This window comes from Petaurus breviceps, unplaced genomic scaffold, assembly GCF_028583685.1.
Source record: "Petaurus breviceps papuanus isolate PSGF00001 unplaced genomic scaffold, PetGlider_PUasm1.0 90865, whole genome shotgun sequence".
NCBI classification, from domain to species: domain Eukaryota; kingdom Metazoa; phylum Chordata; class Mammalia; order Diprotodontia; family Petauridae; genus Petaurus; species Petaurus breviceps.
In genome coordinates, this window is record NW_027187367.1 from 13,713,239 (window position 1) to 13,728,613 (window position 15,375).

The 15,375-nt window shown below is 38.3% G+C and overlaps 1 protein-coding gene and 1 pseudogene across 4 annotated transcripts in view; one reads left to right on the top strand and one right to left on the bottom strand.

Annotated features, from left to right (window-relative positions):
- Positions 1-2,325, bottom strand: part of LOC138150194 (SERPINE1 mRNA-binding protein 1 pseudogene) — a 76,808-nt pseudogene extending 74,483 nt beyond the window's left edge.
- ZFAND3 (zinc finger AN1-type containing 3) overlaps positions 1-15,375 on the top strand; it is a 398,518-nt gene that overhangs the window by 254,452 nt on the left and 128,691 nt on the right. The gene's annotated exons all lie outside the window — the stretch shown is intronic.

Here is a 15,375-nt window from a genome sequence, read left to right on the forward strand (position 1 = left end):
TTTGTCTTGGATTGTTCTTACTGTTTAAAGAAATTGTCCCTCAATCTCTCTTATTTGATTTTTTGAAGTCTTTTTAAAGTTCTTCTGTAAATTCTTTTCAGGCAAGTGACCATTTGATGTCACTCTTTAGGGTAGGAGAGACTTTTTTTGCTTTAGTGCCCTCCTCTGAAGACAAGCCCTGGTCTTCTCTAGTCTTATAGTAACGATTTATGGTTAGGGTCCTTTCTCCGTTGTCTGCTGTTTTTTTTTTTTCTTTTTAAAATTAATTTATTTATTTTTAGTTTTCAACAATCATTTCCACAAGATTTTGAGCTGCAAATTTTCTCCCCATCTCCCCCTACCCCAAGATGGCATTCCTTCTAATTACCCTTTCCCCCAGTCTGCCCCTCCCCTCTGTGACACCCCACCAATGGCCTCCACCCCCCATCGCTTTCACCCTTATTTTCTTTCTTGTACGGCAAGATAGATTTCTGTATCCCATTCCTGTATATCTTATTTCCCAGTTGCATGTATAAACTATTTTTTACATTTGTTTTTAAAACTTTGAGTTGTAAATTCTGTCTTCCTTCTTCCCTCCCCACCCACCCTCATTGAGAAGGCAAACAATTCGATATAGTTTATACATGTGTAGTTATACAAAACATTTCCATAATAGTCATGTTTTGAAAGACTGACTATATTTCCTTTCATCCTATCCTGCCTGCCATTTGTTGTTTTCTTCTTTGACCCTGTCCCTTTGCAAAAGTGTTTGTTTCTGATTACCCCCTCCCCCAATCTACCCTTCCTTCTATCATTCCCCCCTCCCTTATCTCCTTTCCCCCTTACTTTCATGTAGGGCAAGATAGCCAATTGAGTGTGTATGTTATTCCCTCCTTAAGTCAAATCTGATGAGAGTAAGGTTCATTCATTCCCTCTCACCTTTCCCCTCTTTCCCTCCATTGTGAAACCTTTTTCTTGCCTCTTTTATGTGAGATAATGTACCCCATTGTGTCTCTCCCTTTCTCCTCCCAATATATTCCTCTCATCCCTTAATTTTATTTTTTAGATATCATCCCTTCATATTCAGCTTACCTTGTGCCATCTGTCTGTCTGTCTGTCTGTCTACCTACCTATTTCCTCTGACTACCATAATACTGAGAAAGGTCTTATGAGTTATCATCTTTCTATGTAGTAATGTAAGCAGTTCAACTTTAATGTCCCCTATGATTTCCCTTTTCTGTTTACCTTTTCCTGCTTCTCTTGATTCTTGTATTTGAAAGTCATATTTTCTATTCAGCTCTGGTCTTTTCAGAAAGAATGCTTGAAAGTCCTCTATTTCATTGAGTATCCCATTTCCCCTCTGAAATATTATACTCAGTTTTGCTGGGTAGGTGATTGTTGTTTTTAATCCTTGCTCCTCTGACCTCCAGAATATCATATTCCAACCCCTTCAGTACTTTAATATAGAAGCTGCTAGGTCTTGTGTTAACTTGATTGTATTTCTGTAGTAATTGAATTGTCTCTTTCTGGTTGCTTGCAATATTTTTTCCTTGACCTGGGACCTTTGGAATTTGGCTATAATATTCCTAGGAGTTTTCTTTTGGGGAACTTTTAGTTTTTCCTTTAAAAAAAAATTTTATTTATTTATTTTTAGTTTTCAGCATTCATTTCCACAAGATTTTGAGTTACAAATTTTTCTCCCCATCTTTCCCCTACCTCCCACCCCAAAATAGTGGGCCTACTGAATACCCTTTCCCCCAGTCTGTTTTCTCTTATATCCTTCCTCTTCCCCCACTCCAACTTTCTAGTAGGGCAAGGTGGATTTCTATACCCCAGTGCCTGTATATCTTATTTCCCAGTTGCATGTAAAAAACGAAATTAAAAAAAATATTTAACATTGGTTTTCAAAACTTTGATTTCCAGATTCTTTGCTTTCTTCCCTCCTTATTCACCCGCACTGAGAAGACACGAAATTCAATATAGGTTGTACATGTGTAGTCCAGTGTGATAGACCTTTCCTTTCGGCCTGTCAGGCAGCCTTCAGTGGGAGATTTGTTTTTCTTTGTCACTTTGTGGGTTCTGTAGCTCTAAAATTTTAGTAATTTTTTTTTTTTTACAGATATTGGAGGGGGTTGGTTGTTGTCTTCTGGTTGTATGTTTTGATCTTCTTTGTCATTTAAGTAAGATTCTATAGTCTGACTTTTTTTACATTGTTTGCTCATCTTCCCAGCCAAATACTCGACTTTGTAAGTCCCTGTCAAGGTAGGACTTTACTTCCAGTAGCGGTGGGTGTGGGTGTACTGTTCCACGCTTCAGGGTTTTTGTATCAGCCGCTGGATCCCCCATTGAGTCTGGGCCCAGAGCTCTGGGCCACCAACATTGCCACATTCACTGCCCTGGAACTGGGGCCAGACCACGTGCTCCCCTTTCACCCAGGTCCCATAGAGTTTTCCCACTGACTTTCTATGCTGTCTTTCACTTTTGTGGGTTGAGAAGTCTAGAAGTCTCCACAGTGCAAGCAGTTCAGTCCCTTGAGGCCTGCTCCAGCTCACTCTGAATCCAGAGCAGGCTACACCCGACTTCACTCCATTCCCAGGCCAGTGTGATATACCCTTTCTGTTGGCCTTTCAGGCTCCAGGCTGGGGATGTGTTACGTTTTATTTTTTTTTTTTAATTTTTTTACAATAAATTTGTTTGTTTCCTTTTAGTTTATACGATTCAATTCCACAATTCCTTGAGTTTCGCATTTTGTCCCCCTCCCTCTCCTCCCCCCCATGGAGGCATATAGTCAAGTACAGGATCTGTAAATACTTTCACATTATACATTAGTCAGGTTATAAGGATGGATTGTATCAGATGGAATGAAAAATGGTAGGAGGACATAAAACCAAACAAGAGAAGGAAAAAGATCAGGTATTTTGCTTCCACCTGGATATAAACTCAGTTTTTTCTAGTTCTTTCTCTGGATGCACATATTTCTCTCCTTCATGAGTCTTTTGGGATTGACTTATATCACTGCATTGTTGAGAAGAGCCCAGTCTATCAAAGTTGGTCATCACCCAAACGTTGTGTCTGTAATTGTGTACAAATTTCTCCTGGTTCTGCTCTTCTCACTCAGCATCAGTTTTTATAAGCCTCTCCAGGTAAATATGAAGACCGTCTGCTCCTCGTTTCTTATAGCACAATAGTATTCCATAACATGCATATACCACAACTTGTTCAGCCATTCCCCAATTGACGGGCACCCCTTTAATTTCCAATTCTTTGCACCACAAAAAGAGCTGCTATAAACATTTTTGTACGTATGGGTCTTCCTCCCACTTCTATGATCTCTTTGGGATATAACCCTAGGAGTGGTATTGCTGGGTCAAAGAATATGAAAGTACATATAGCCCTTTGGGCATAGTTCCAGATTGCTCTCCAGAAAGGCTGGATCAGTTCACAACTCCACCAGCAATGCATTAGTGTTCCAGTTTGCCCACATCCTCTCCAGCATTTGTCATTTTCCTGTTTTGTCATCTTTTTTTTTTCAAATGCTTTATTAACTTCTGATTTACATCATTCAATTCTGCCAGATTTTGAGTTACAAATTTTCTCCCCATTTTTCCCCTACCTACCCCCCCAAAATAGCAGTCCCACAGGATATCCCCTCCTCCAATCTGCTATCTCCCATACCCCTTTCGACTTTGCCTGTGAATCTCTATGACCCAGTGCCTGTATATCTTATTTCCGCATTACATGTAAAATAGTATTGATAATAGCATATATATATATATATACATACATACATACATATTTGAATATTTGATTTTAGAACTTTGAATTCCAGATTCATTCCCTTCCTCCCTTGTCATCCACCCTTACTGGGAAGCTAAGCAGTTCAGTATAGGATGTACATGTGTGGCTAATGCAAAACAATAACATAGTAGATATATTGTAAAAGACTGACTATATTTCCCTCCCTCCTATACCATCTCCCACTTGTTCTGTTCTCTACTTTGATCCCGTCCCTTTTCAAAAGTGGGTGCTTCCAACTTCCCTCCCCATAGCTTTGCCCTCACTTCCATCATCCCTCCTCTAATCCCCTTCTTCCCCCTACTCTCCTGTAGGGTAAGATACCCTATTTAGTGGGTATGTCATTCCCTCCTCAATCCAAATTCAGTGGGAATAAGGTTGACCCATTCCCTTTTGCCTTCCTATTCCTATCCTCAGTGTAACTATTTCCCCTTGCCTCTTCTGTATGTGATAGTTTACCCCATTCTGTCTCTCCCCATCTCCTCTCATTATATTCCTCTCTCACCTCTTAATTTCACCTTTTAAGTATCATCCCTTCCTGTTAAATTGGTCCTGTGCCCTCTATCTATTTATACCTGTAAACATATATACACACATTCACATATGTATTCATATGCCCATATACCCTCATATATAGAAATATATGTATATATATTTAAATATATATTTCTATTCCCTTCAACTACTGAGAAAACATTCATAAGTTACAATTATTATTTTTCCTTGTAGGAATGTTAATAGTTCTACTTCGATAAGTTCCTTATGATTTCTTTTCCCTGTTTACCTTCTCATGCTTCTCTTGCTTCTTGTATCTGAATGTCAAATTTTCTATTCAACTCTGGTTTTTTCATCAAGAATGCTTGAAAGTAGGGGCGGCCAGGTGGCTCAGCGAGTAAGAGCACCGGCTCCAGTGTTGGGACGACCTGGAGATCGAATCCCGGGCTCAGACACTCAGCACCACACCCAGAAATAACTGGCCGTGTAACCTTGAGCAAGTTACTTAACCCTGATTGCTTAAAGAAAAAAAAAAAAAGAATGCTTGAAAGTCCTCTGTTCCACTGAATGACCATATTTTCCCCTGAAACATGATACTCAGTTTTACTGGGTAGGTGACTCTTGGTTTTAATCCCAGCTCCTTTGCCCTCTGGAATATCATATTCCAAGGCCTTTGATCCCTCAGTGTAGAAGCTGCCAGATCCTGGGTTATCCTGATTGTGTTTCCACAATATTCAAATTGTTTCTTCCTAGCTGCTTGTAATATTCTGTCCTTAATCTGGGAATTCCAGGACCTGGCTATAATATTCCTAGGAGTTTTCTTTTTGGGATCTTTTTCAGGAGGTGATCGGTGGATTCTTTCAACCTCTATTTTGCCCTCTGATTCTAAAACATCAGGGCAGTTTTCTTTGAGAACTTCCTGGAGGATGATTTCTAGGTTCTTACTTTGATCATGGCTTTCAGGTAGTCCAATAATTTTTAAATTATCTCTCCTGGATCTATTTTGCAGGTCAGTGGTTTTTTTCCCATGAGATATTTCACATTGCCTTCTATTCTTTTATTTGTTTGGATCTATTTAACAGCATCTTGATTTCTCATAAAGTCATTAGCTTCCATTTGCTCCAGTCTAATTCTGAAGCCATGATTCTCCTCATTGAGCTTTTGAGATTCTTTTTCTATCTGGCAAATTCAACTTCTTAAGGCAGTCTCTGCTCATTGCCTTTTTGAGCCTCTTTTGCCATTTGAGTCAGTCTGTTTTTTAAAGTGTTATTTTCCTCAGTCAGGCTGTGGACTCTCATTTTGTAATTTTCTTGCATCGTTCTCATTTCTCTTCCCACTTTTTCCTCCATTTCTCTTATCTGCTTCTTAAGGTCCTCCATGGCCTGTAACCAGCTTGTATTTTCCTTTGAAGCTTTTGGTGCAGGAGTTCTGACTTTACTGTTTTCCTGCTGTTCCATGCTTTGCTCCTTTTTGTCCCCAAAATAGGAGTGTAATGTTGCAATCTTCTGTCTGCTTTGTTTCCTTTGCCTGGTCACGTCACCCCTCAATCACTTGACTTTTGGGCTTTTTGCCACCATAGGACTCTGCCACCAGACAGGGGAGCTTCTGTCCCAAACGCTGGGGTTTTCTCAGTTGCTGGAGGTATTAGATGGGTACCCTCTCTGAGATCTCCACATGCTCTGGCAAGCTGGATACACCCCAAGACCTCCACCCTAGACTTCAATCCAGATGCAAGCAGGTTAAAGCAAGAGCAATTACCCCTCAGACTGGTGCTTGTTCCCCCTACACTCTGCAGGCCAGGAGCTGAAGTTGCCAAGTGGCACTGGCTGGCTGTGCTGGCCTCAGCGTCTTCTTGCCCTGTGGCACAAGCCATGCATTCCCACTTACTGGTCCCAAAGTCCAGACTGCACTGACGTCTCACTTTGTTCTTCGCATCTGTGTGTTGATAATTCTGGAAACAGCCAGAGCTGCTGCTGATCTGGAGTGCCTCTGGCTGGAGGCCTGCGCTGGGGCCAAAGCCTTGGCCTGGGGCTGGGCTCGGCTCCTAGAGCACTGCTTGCCTGCTTGCCTGCCAGGCTGTCCTTAGTGGGAGGTTAGCTTCTCTGTGTCATTTTATGGGTTCTGCAGCTCCGAAGTTTGTTTAGAGTCCCCTTTTTACATGAATTGGGGAAGGTGGAAGCCAGAGCCACGGGGAGGTCCTGCTTCTATGCCTGTTTCATCATTTTAGCCAATCTGACTGGTGAGATGTGGTACCTCAGGGTTGTTTTGATTTGCATTTCTCTAGTCAGTAGTGATTTAGAGCATTTCTTCATGTGCTTATAAATATCTTTAATTTTTTTCTCTGAAAATTGCCTGTTCATATCCTTTGTGCATTTATCAATTGGGGAATGACTTATATTCTTATAAATTTGACTCTATTCTCTGTATATTTTAGAAATGAGTCTTTTGTCAGAGACATAGGTTGTAAAGATTCTTTCCCAATTTCACACCTCCCTCTTAATCTTGGTTACATTGGCTTGGTTTGTACACAAGCTTTCCAACTTCATGTAGTCAAAATTATCCATTTTACATTTTATAATGTTCTCTAATTCTTGTTTAGTCATAAAGTCTTTTCCTCTCCACAAGTCTGACAGGTAAACTATTCCTTGTTTTACGAGACTGCTTACAGTATCAACCTTTATACCTAGATCCTGCACCCATTTAGACTTGATTTTGGTATATGGTGTTAGATAATGGTCTGTGCCCAGTTTCTGCCATACTATATTCCATTTTCCCAGCAGTTTTTGTCAAATAGTGAGTTCTTATCCCAAAAACCAGGGTCTGGGGGTTTATTAAAAAATAGATTACTATAGTCTTTGACTTCTGAATCTCGTGTATCTAATGTATTCCATTGATGCACTCCTCTAATCCTCAGCCAGTACCAAGTAGTTTTGGTGATTGCTGCTTTATAATACAGATTGAAATCTGGTATAGCTAGTCCACCTTCCCTAGCATTTCTCTTCATTAATTCCCTTGATATTCTGGACCATTTATTCTTCCAAATGAATTTTGTTACTATTTTTTCTAGCTCTGTAAAGTAGTTTTTTGGTAAATTAATTGGTATGGCACTAAATATATAATTTAATTTAGGTAAAATTGTCGTTTTTATTATATTAGCTCTACCCAGCCAAGAGCAATTGATATTTTTCCAGTTGGTTAGATCTGACTTTATTTGTGTGAAAAGTGTTTTGTAGTTGTGGTCATAATGGTCCTGGGTTTGTTTTGGCAGGTAGATTCCCAAATATTTTACAATGTCTACAATAACTTTAAATGGGATTTGTCTTTCTATCTCTTGCTGTTGAATTTCATTGGAAATATATAGAAATGCCGAGGATTTTTGTGGGTTTATTTTATATCCTGCTACTTTGCCAAATTTATTTATTGTCTCAAGTAGTTTTTTACTTGATTCTCTAAGTATATCATCATATCATCTGCAAAGAGTGATAGGTTGGTCTCTTCTTTGCTAATTTGATTCCTTTTTCTTCTCTAATTGCTACTGCTAACATTTCTAGTACCAGATTGAATGAGGGGTGATAGTGGGCACCCTTCTTTCACCCCTGATCTTATGGGAAATGCTTCTAGCTTATCCCCATTACATATAATGCTTGCTGATAGCTTTATATTGATGCTATCTATTATTTTAAGGAAGGCACCATTTATTCCTATACTTTCTAATGTTTTTAATAGGAATGGATGTTGTATTTTGTCAAAAGCCTTTTCTGCATCTATTGAGATGATCATGTGGTTTCTGCTAGTTTTATTGTTGATATGAACAATTATATTGATGGTTTTCCTAATATTAAACTATCCTTGCATTCCTGGAATAAATCCTACCTGATCAAAGTGTATTATTCTTAAGATAAGTTGCTGTAGTCTTTTGGCTAGTATTTTATTTAGAATTTTTGCATCTATATTCATGAGGGAGATTGGTCTATAATTTTCTTTCTCTGTTTTATCTCTTCCTGATTTAGTTAGTACCATATTTGTGTCATAAAAAGAATTTGGTAGGACTCCTTCACTAATTTTCCCAAATAGCTTGTAGAGTATTGGAATCAATTGTTCTTTAAATGTTTGATAGAATTCACTAGTAAATCTGTCTGGCCCTGGAGATTTTTTCCTAAGGAGTTGACTGATGGCTTGTTCAATTTCTTTTTCTGAGATGGGATTATTTAAGTAATTTACGTCCTCATCAGTTAATCTGGGCAACTTTTATTTTCATAAATATTCATCCATTTCCCTAAGATTGTCAAATTTATGTGCATACGATTGGGAAAAATAATTCCTAATTATTGTTTTGATTTCCTCTTCATTGGAGGTAGATTCTCCCTTTTCATTTTTGATACTTATAATTTGGTTTTCTTTTTTTTTTATCATATTGACTAAGGGTCTATAAATTTTGTTGTTGTTTTTTTTTCTTCATAAAAGCAGCTCTTAGTTTTATTTATTAATTCGATAGTTTTCTTAATTCCAATTTTATTAATCTCTCCTTTCGTTTTCAATATTTCTAATTTAGTATTTAATTGGGGATTTTGAATTTGTTCTTTTTCTAGGTTTTTCAATGGCATGCCCAATTCGTTGACCTCCCTTTTTTCTAATTTAATCATGTATGCACTCAGGGATATAAAACTTCCCCTAAGAACTGACTTTCATGATTCCCACAAATTTTGGTATGTTGTCTCATTATTATCATTCTCTTGAATGAAATTACAGATTGTTTTTATAATTTCTTTTTTGACCCACTCATTCTTTAGGATTAAATTGTTTAATTTCCAATTAGTTTTCAGTCTGTCTTTCCATGGCCCTTTATTGCATATAATTTCTATTGCATCATGATCTGAGAAGGATGCATTTAATATTTCTGCCTTACTGAATAGAATTGTGAGGTTTTTATGCTCTAGAATGTGGTCAGAACCGCTGAGAAGAAAGTATATTCCTTTTTATCCCCATTCATTTTCTCCAGAGATCTATCATACATATCCTCTCTAAAATCCTGCTAACCTCCTTAACTTCTTTCTTGTTTATTTTGAGGTTAGATATATCAAGTTCAGATAGGGGGAGATTAAGGTCTCCCACTAGTATAGTTATGCTATCTATTTCTTCCTCTAATTCCTTTATCTTCTCCTCTAGGAATTTGGATGCTATACCACTTGGTGCATATATGTTAAGTAGTGATATTGCTCCATTCTAGATGGTGCCTTTTAACAGGATATAGTTTCCTTCCTTATCTTTTTTTAATTAGGTCAATTTTTGCTTTTGCTTTATCTGAGATAAGGATTGCTACCCCTGCTTTTTTTACTTTAGCTGAGGCCTGATATATTTTACTCCAGCCTTTTACCTTTACCCTCTGTGTATCCCTCTGTTTCAAATGTGTTTCTTGTAAACAGCATATTGTAGGATTATGATTTCTAATCCATTCTGCTATCCATCTCCGTTTTATGGGAGAGTTCATTCTATTCACATTTACAGTTATGATTGTTATCTGTTTCTTTCTCTCCATCCTATTCCCACCCCTGTTAATGTTCATATTTTTTCCCCTTCTCCCTTCCCCCCTTAATAGTTTTCCTTTTCACCATTGCCTCCCTCCGTATTCCCTTATCAGCCCCCTTCCCTTTTCCTCCCCTTTCCCCTTACTTCTTCCCTCCCTACTAAGCCCTGCCCCTTTGTTGCCCTTTCCCCCTCCTACTGCCTGTAGGATATTTTTATATTTAATGAAGTATGTTATTTCTTCTTCGCACCAAGAGTAACAGGAAAAAATCTCATTTGAAGATCCTCTCCCTCCCCTCTTTCCTTCTGAAATGATACTTTTTGGGTTTTTTTCTCCATAGAGTCCTATGCTTAACTGGTTGTTATTCCCTCTTTGCACCAGAACCAATGAGGGAAAAGCTCATATGATTCCCATCTCCCTCCCTCCTTTTCCTCTGCTATACAGTTTTTATGCCTTTTTGTGTGGCATAATTTACTCTTTTCCACTCATGCATTCCCTTTCTTCCATTGCAGTCCCTTTGTAGCCCTTAATAAGATATTTTTTTAATCGTCATTTTGTGTATTTTATACTCATACCCTCTACTTGTCTATAACGGGTTTGCTATTATCAAATAGCAGGGTGTGTGTGTGTTTTCCTTGTTTACCTTTCTGTGTCACTGTTGCATCTCCTAATTGGAAGTTGAATTTTGCATTGAGTTCTGGCTTTTTTATCAAGAAGTTCTGGAACTCTGTTATATCATTGAATGACCATCTCTTTGCCTGGAAGAATATGCTGTCTCGCTGGGTATGTTATCCTTGGTTGTAACCCAAGCTCTTTTGCCTTCATGAAAATTGTATTCCACTGCCTCCTATCTTTCAGTGTAGAGGCTGCCAAATGCTACGCAATCCTCACTGTGGACCCTCAATATTTGAATTGTTTCTTTCTGGCCGCTTGAAGTATTTTCTCTTTTATCTGATAGTTCTGGAGTTGGGCCACAACATTTTGAGGACTTTTCAGTTTGGGATCTCTTTTAGCAGGTGTCCAATGAATTCTCTCAATTTCCATTTTATCCTCTGGTTCTAGTATCTCAGGGCAGTTTTCCTTATGAGCTCTTGGAGAATGTGGTCCAGGCTCATTTTTTCATCATGATTTTCTGGTAGGCCTATGATTCTCAGATTATCTCACCTGGATCTGTTTTCCAGGTCAGTTATTTTTTCTTTGAGGTATTTTACCTCTTTTTCTAATTTTTCATTTTTGTTGTTTTGTTTGACTAATTCTTGGTTCCTCATAGAGTTATTTGTTTCAATTTGGTTGATTCTAGTTTTTAGCAAATCATTTTCCTTGGTTAATTTTTGGAGCTCCTTTTCCATATCATACACTTTTCTTTTTAGAGAGATGTTTTCTTCATTATAATGTTTTTCTAATTCTGCTATTTTGGTTTTGAGAGAATTATTCATTTTGTCTTCTATCTCTGTCATTTGGTTTTTCAAAGTTCCTTTTGATCTCATCTAGGATAGCCTTCTGTGCTTGGGATCCATTCCCTGTTGATGTTTCAGCTGTGGGTGTGGAGTCCACATTGTCTCCCTCTGAGGTTGGTTCCTCCCTCTGAGGATAGTAGGACTCCAGAGTCTTTGTCTTTGTAGTCTGCTTTCTACCTATTTTGAGGCAGGGCCCTAGCCACGCCCTTCCTCTAGGGATCCCAAACCCTTTGCTGTAGAGGGTTTTGCCCTGGGGCAAGTGTTACTATGTTTTCAGGGTTAGAGGGGTGGTTTGGAGTAGGTGAGGTTCACTCTGTCATCCTGGTCTATGGAGGTCCTGATAAGGGCTTTTTTTTTTTTTTTTAATTTCTGGGCTATGAAATGGTAGCCCCAGGACTATTTGCTGTCCAGGACAGGGGCCCCTGTATTTTCTTCTTACCTTGCTCTTTCCAGTCCCAGCCCTTTGGTGATAGGCTTGGTGTAGTGGCCCTTGTGGTTGGTGGGAAGACTTGCCCTCTGAGTTGATCAGGCCCCTTTCAGGCTTGCCTCTGCCTCTGCCAGCTGTGCCTTCTAGGCCTCTGGGGATGTGTTTCACTCTGTCATTTTGTGAGTTCTACTGCTCTAAAATTTGTTTAGAGTCATTTTTAACAGGGATTTGGAAAGGTTTGGGGGCAAGCTCAAGCAAGTCCCTGCTTTTACTCTATCCTCTTGAGTCTGCTTCCTCCCTGTTCTGTTTTTTAAAAACACTTTTTTTTAGCAGTTTATCATAATCACCTCTAATCCGGGGATATGGGGGATGGTGCATCTGGCCTCATGTCCTTCTTACTGTTATTTTTTTGAGCTTTGTTCTAGGCCCAACCTCTGTACTCCATTCCCCTCCTCCAAGCCACAGAAGGGCCCTCCAGCACACTATGCTGGAAGTGCTCATGCTCCCTGAGAGTATTCCAGTGGCTATGACCTTCAATTCTCCCCCCTGGATTGGAACCGAGAGGCTCTTTCAGTCTTCCCCTATTCAGATGCCTGACTCACCACACTGTCCCAGAGGTGAAAATTCCTGTGGCTGAGATGGAGGCTACCTTCCATCCCAGCTTCCCCTAGGGTTTGTAGTTTGTTGTTTCAGTGAACCTAGCCTAGAGATGTTTACACTTGACTCTCACCTCCCAGATCTCTCTTTGAACCCCTGTTCTGCACCAGCTCTTGCTTATTTTTTTTTTCAAATATCAATAGTTATTTCTTTTTTTAATTCAATTTTTAATTTATTAATTTGTTTCCTTTTAGTTTACAGGATTCAATTCCTTGAATTTCACATTTTGTCCCCCTCCTCCCCCTCCCCCCACCCCATGGCGTCTTATAATCAAGTATAGGATCTGTAAATACTTTCACATTATACAATGGTCAGGTTATAAGGATGGATTATACCAGCTGGAATGAAAAATAGTAAAGAGGACATAAAATCAAATAAGAGAACGAAAAAGATCAGGTATTTTGCTTCCACCTGGATATAAATTTAGTTCTTTCTAGTTCTTTCTCTGGATGCACGTTTTTCCCTCCATCATGCCTCTTTTGGGAGTGACTTATATCCCTGCATTGTTGAGAAGAGTCCAGTCTATCAAAGTTGGTCATCACACATACGTTGTGTCTGTAATTGTGTACAAATTCCTCCTGGTTCTACTCTTCTCACTCAGCATCAGTTCTTTTAAGCCTCCCCAGGTAAATATGAAGACCGCCTGCTCCCCGTTTCTTATAGCGAATAATATTCCATAACATGCATATACCACAACTTGTTCAGCCATTCCCCAGTTGATGGACACCCCCTTAATTTCCAATTCTTTGCCAAAACAAAAAGAGCTGCTATAAACATTTTTGTACATATGGGTCTTTCTCCCATTTCTATGATCTCTTTGGGATATAACCCTAGGAGTGGTATTGCTGGATCAAAGGGTATGAAAGTATTTATAGCCCTTTGGGCATAGTTCCAGATTGCTCTCCAGAAAGGCTGGATCAGTTCACAACTCCACCAACAATGCATTAGTGTTCCAGTTTGCCCACATCCTCTCCAGCATTTGTCATTTTCCTGTTTTGTCATCTTAGCCAATCTGACTGGTGAGATGTGGTACCTCAGAGTTGTTTTGATTTGCATTTCTCTAATCAATAGTGAATTAGAACATTTCTTCATGTGCTTATAGATAGCTTTAATCTCTTTCTCTGAAAACTGCCTGTTCATATCCTTTGACCATTTATCAATTGGGGAATGACTTGTATTCTTATAAATTTGACTCAGTTCTCTGTATATTTTAGAGATGAGTCCTTTGTCAGAGATATAGGTTGTAAAGATTCTTTCCCAATTTCACACCTCCCTCCTAATCTTGGTTACATTGGCTTTATTTGTACAGAAACTTTTCAATTTCATGTAGTCAAAATTATCCATTTTACATTTTATAATGTTCTCTAATTCCTGTTTCGTCATAAAGTCATTCCCTCTCCACAATTCTGATACGTAAACTATTCCTTGTTTTAGCAGACTTACAGTATCAACCTTTATACCTAGATCATGAACCCATTTAGACTTGATTTTGGTATATGGTGTTAGATAATGGTCTATGCCCAGTTTCTGCAATACTATATTCCAGTTTTCCCAGCAGTTTTTGTCAAATAGTGAGTTCTTATCCCAAAAACCAGGGTCTGGGGGTTTATCAAACAATACATTACTGTAGTCGTTGACTTGTGAATCTCGTGTGCCTAATCTATTCCATTGATCCACTCCTCTATTCCTAAGCCAGTACCAAGTAGTTTTGATGACTGCTGCTTTATAGTACAAATTGAAATCTGGTAAAGCTAGTCCACCTTCCCTAGCATTTTTTTTCATTAATTCCCTTGATATTCCGGACCCTTTATTCTTCCAGATGAATTTTGTTACTATTTTTTCTAACTCTATAAAGTAGTTTTTTGGTAAATTAATTGGTATGGCACTAAATATATAATTTAATTTAGGTAAAATTGTCATTTTTATTATATTAGCTCAACCCAGCCATGAGCAATTGATATTTTTCCAATTAGTTAGATCTGACTTTATTTGTGTGAAAAGTGTTTTGTAGTTATGATCATACAGGTCCTGGGTTTGTTTTGGCAGGTAGATTCCCAAATATTTTATAATGTCTACAGTGACTTTAAATGGGATTTCTCTTTTTACTTCTTGCTGTTGAGTTTCATTGGAAATATATAGGAATGCCGAGGATTTATGTGGGTTTATTTTATATCCTGCAACTTTGCCAAATTTATTTATTGTCTCAAGCAGTTTTTTACTTGATTCTCTAGGATTCTCTAAGTATACCATCATATCATCTGCGAAGAGTGATAGCTTGGTCTCTTCTTTGCCTAACTTGATTCCTTTGATTTCTTTTTCTTCTCTAATTGCTACTGCTAACATTTCTAGTACCAGATTGAATAAGAGGGGTGATAGTGGACACCCTTGTTTCACCCCTGATCTTATGGGAAATGCTTCCAGCTTCTCCCCATTGCATATAATACTTGCTGATGGCTTTAAATAAATGCTACCTATTATTTTAAGGAAGGCTCCATTTATTCCTATACTTTCTAATGTTTTTAATAGGAATGGATGTTGTATTTTGTCAAAAGCCTTTTCTGCATCTATTGAGATGATCATGTGGTTTCTGCTAGTTTTATTGTTGATATGCTCAATTATACTGATGGTTTTCCTAATATTAAACCATCCTTGCATTCCTGGAATAGATCCTACCTGATCAAAGTGTATTATTCTTGAGATAAGTTGCTGTAGTCTTTTGGCTAGTATTTTATTTAGAATTTTTGCGTCTATATTCATGAGGGAGATTGCTCTATAATTTTCTTTCTCTGTTTTATCTCTTCCTGATTTAGGTATCAGTACCATATTTGTGTCATAAAAAGAATTTGGTAGGACTCCTTCTTCACTAATTTTCCCAAATAATTTGTAGAGTATTGGAATCAATTGTTCTTTAAATGTTTGATAGAATTCACTAGTGAATCCATCTGGCCCTGGAGATTTTTTCCTAGGGAGGTGACTGATGGCTTGTTCAATTTCTTTTTCTGAGATGGGATTATTTAAGTAATTTACTTCCTCTTCAGTTA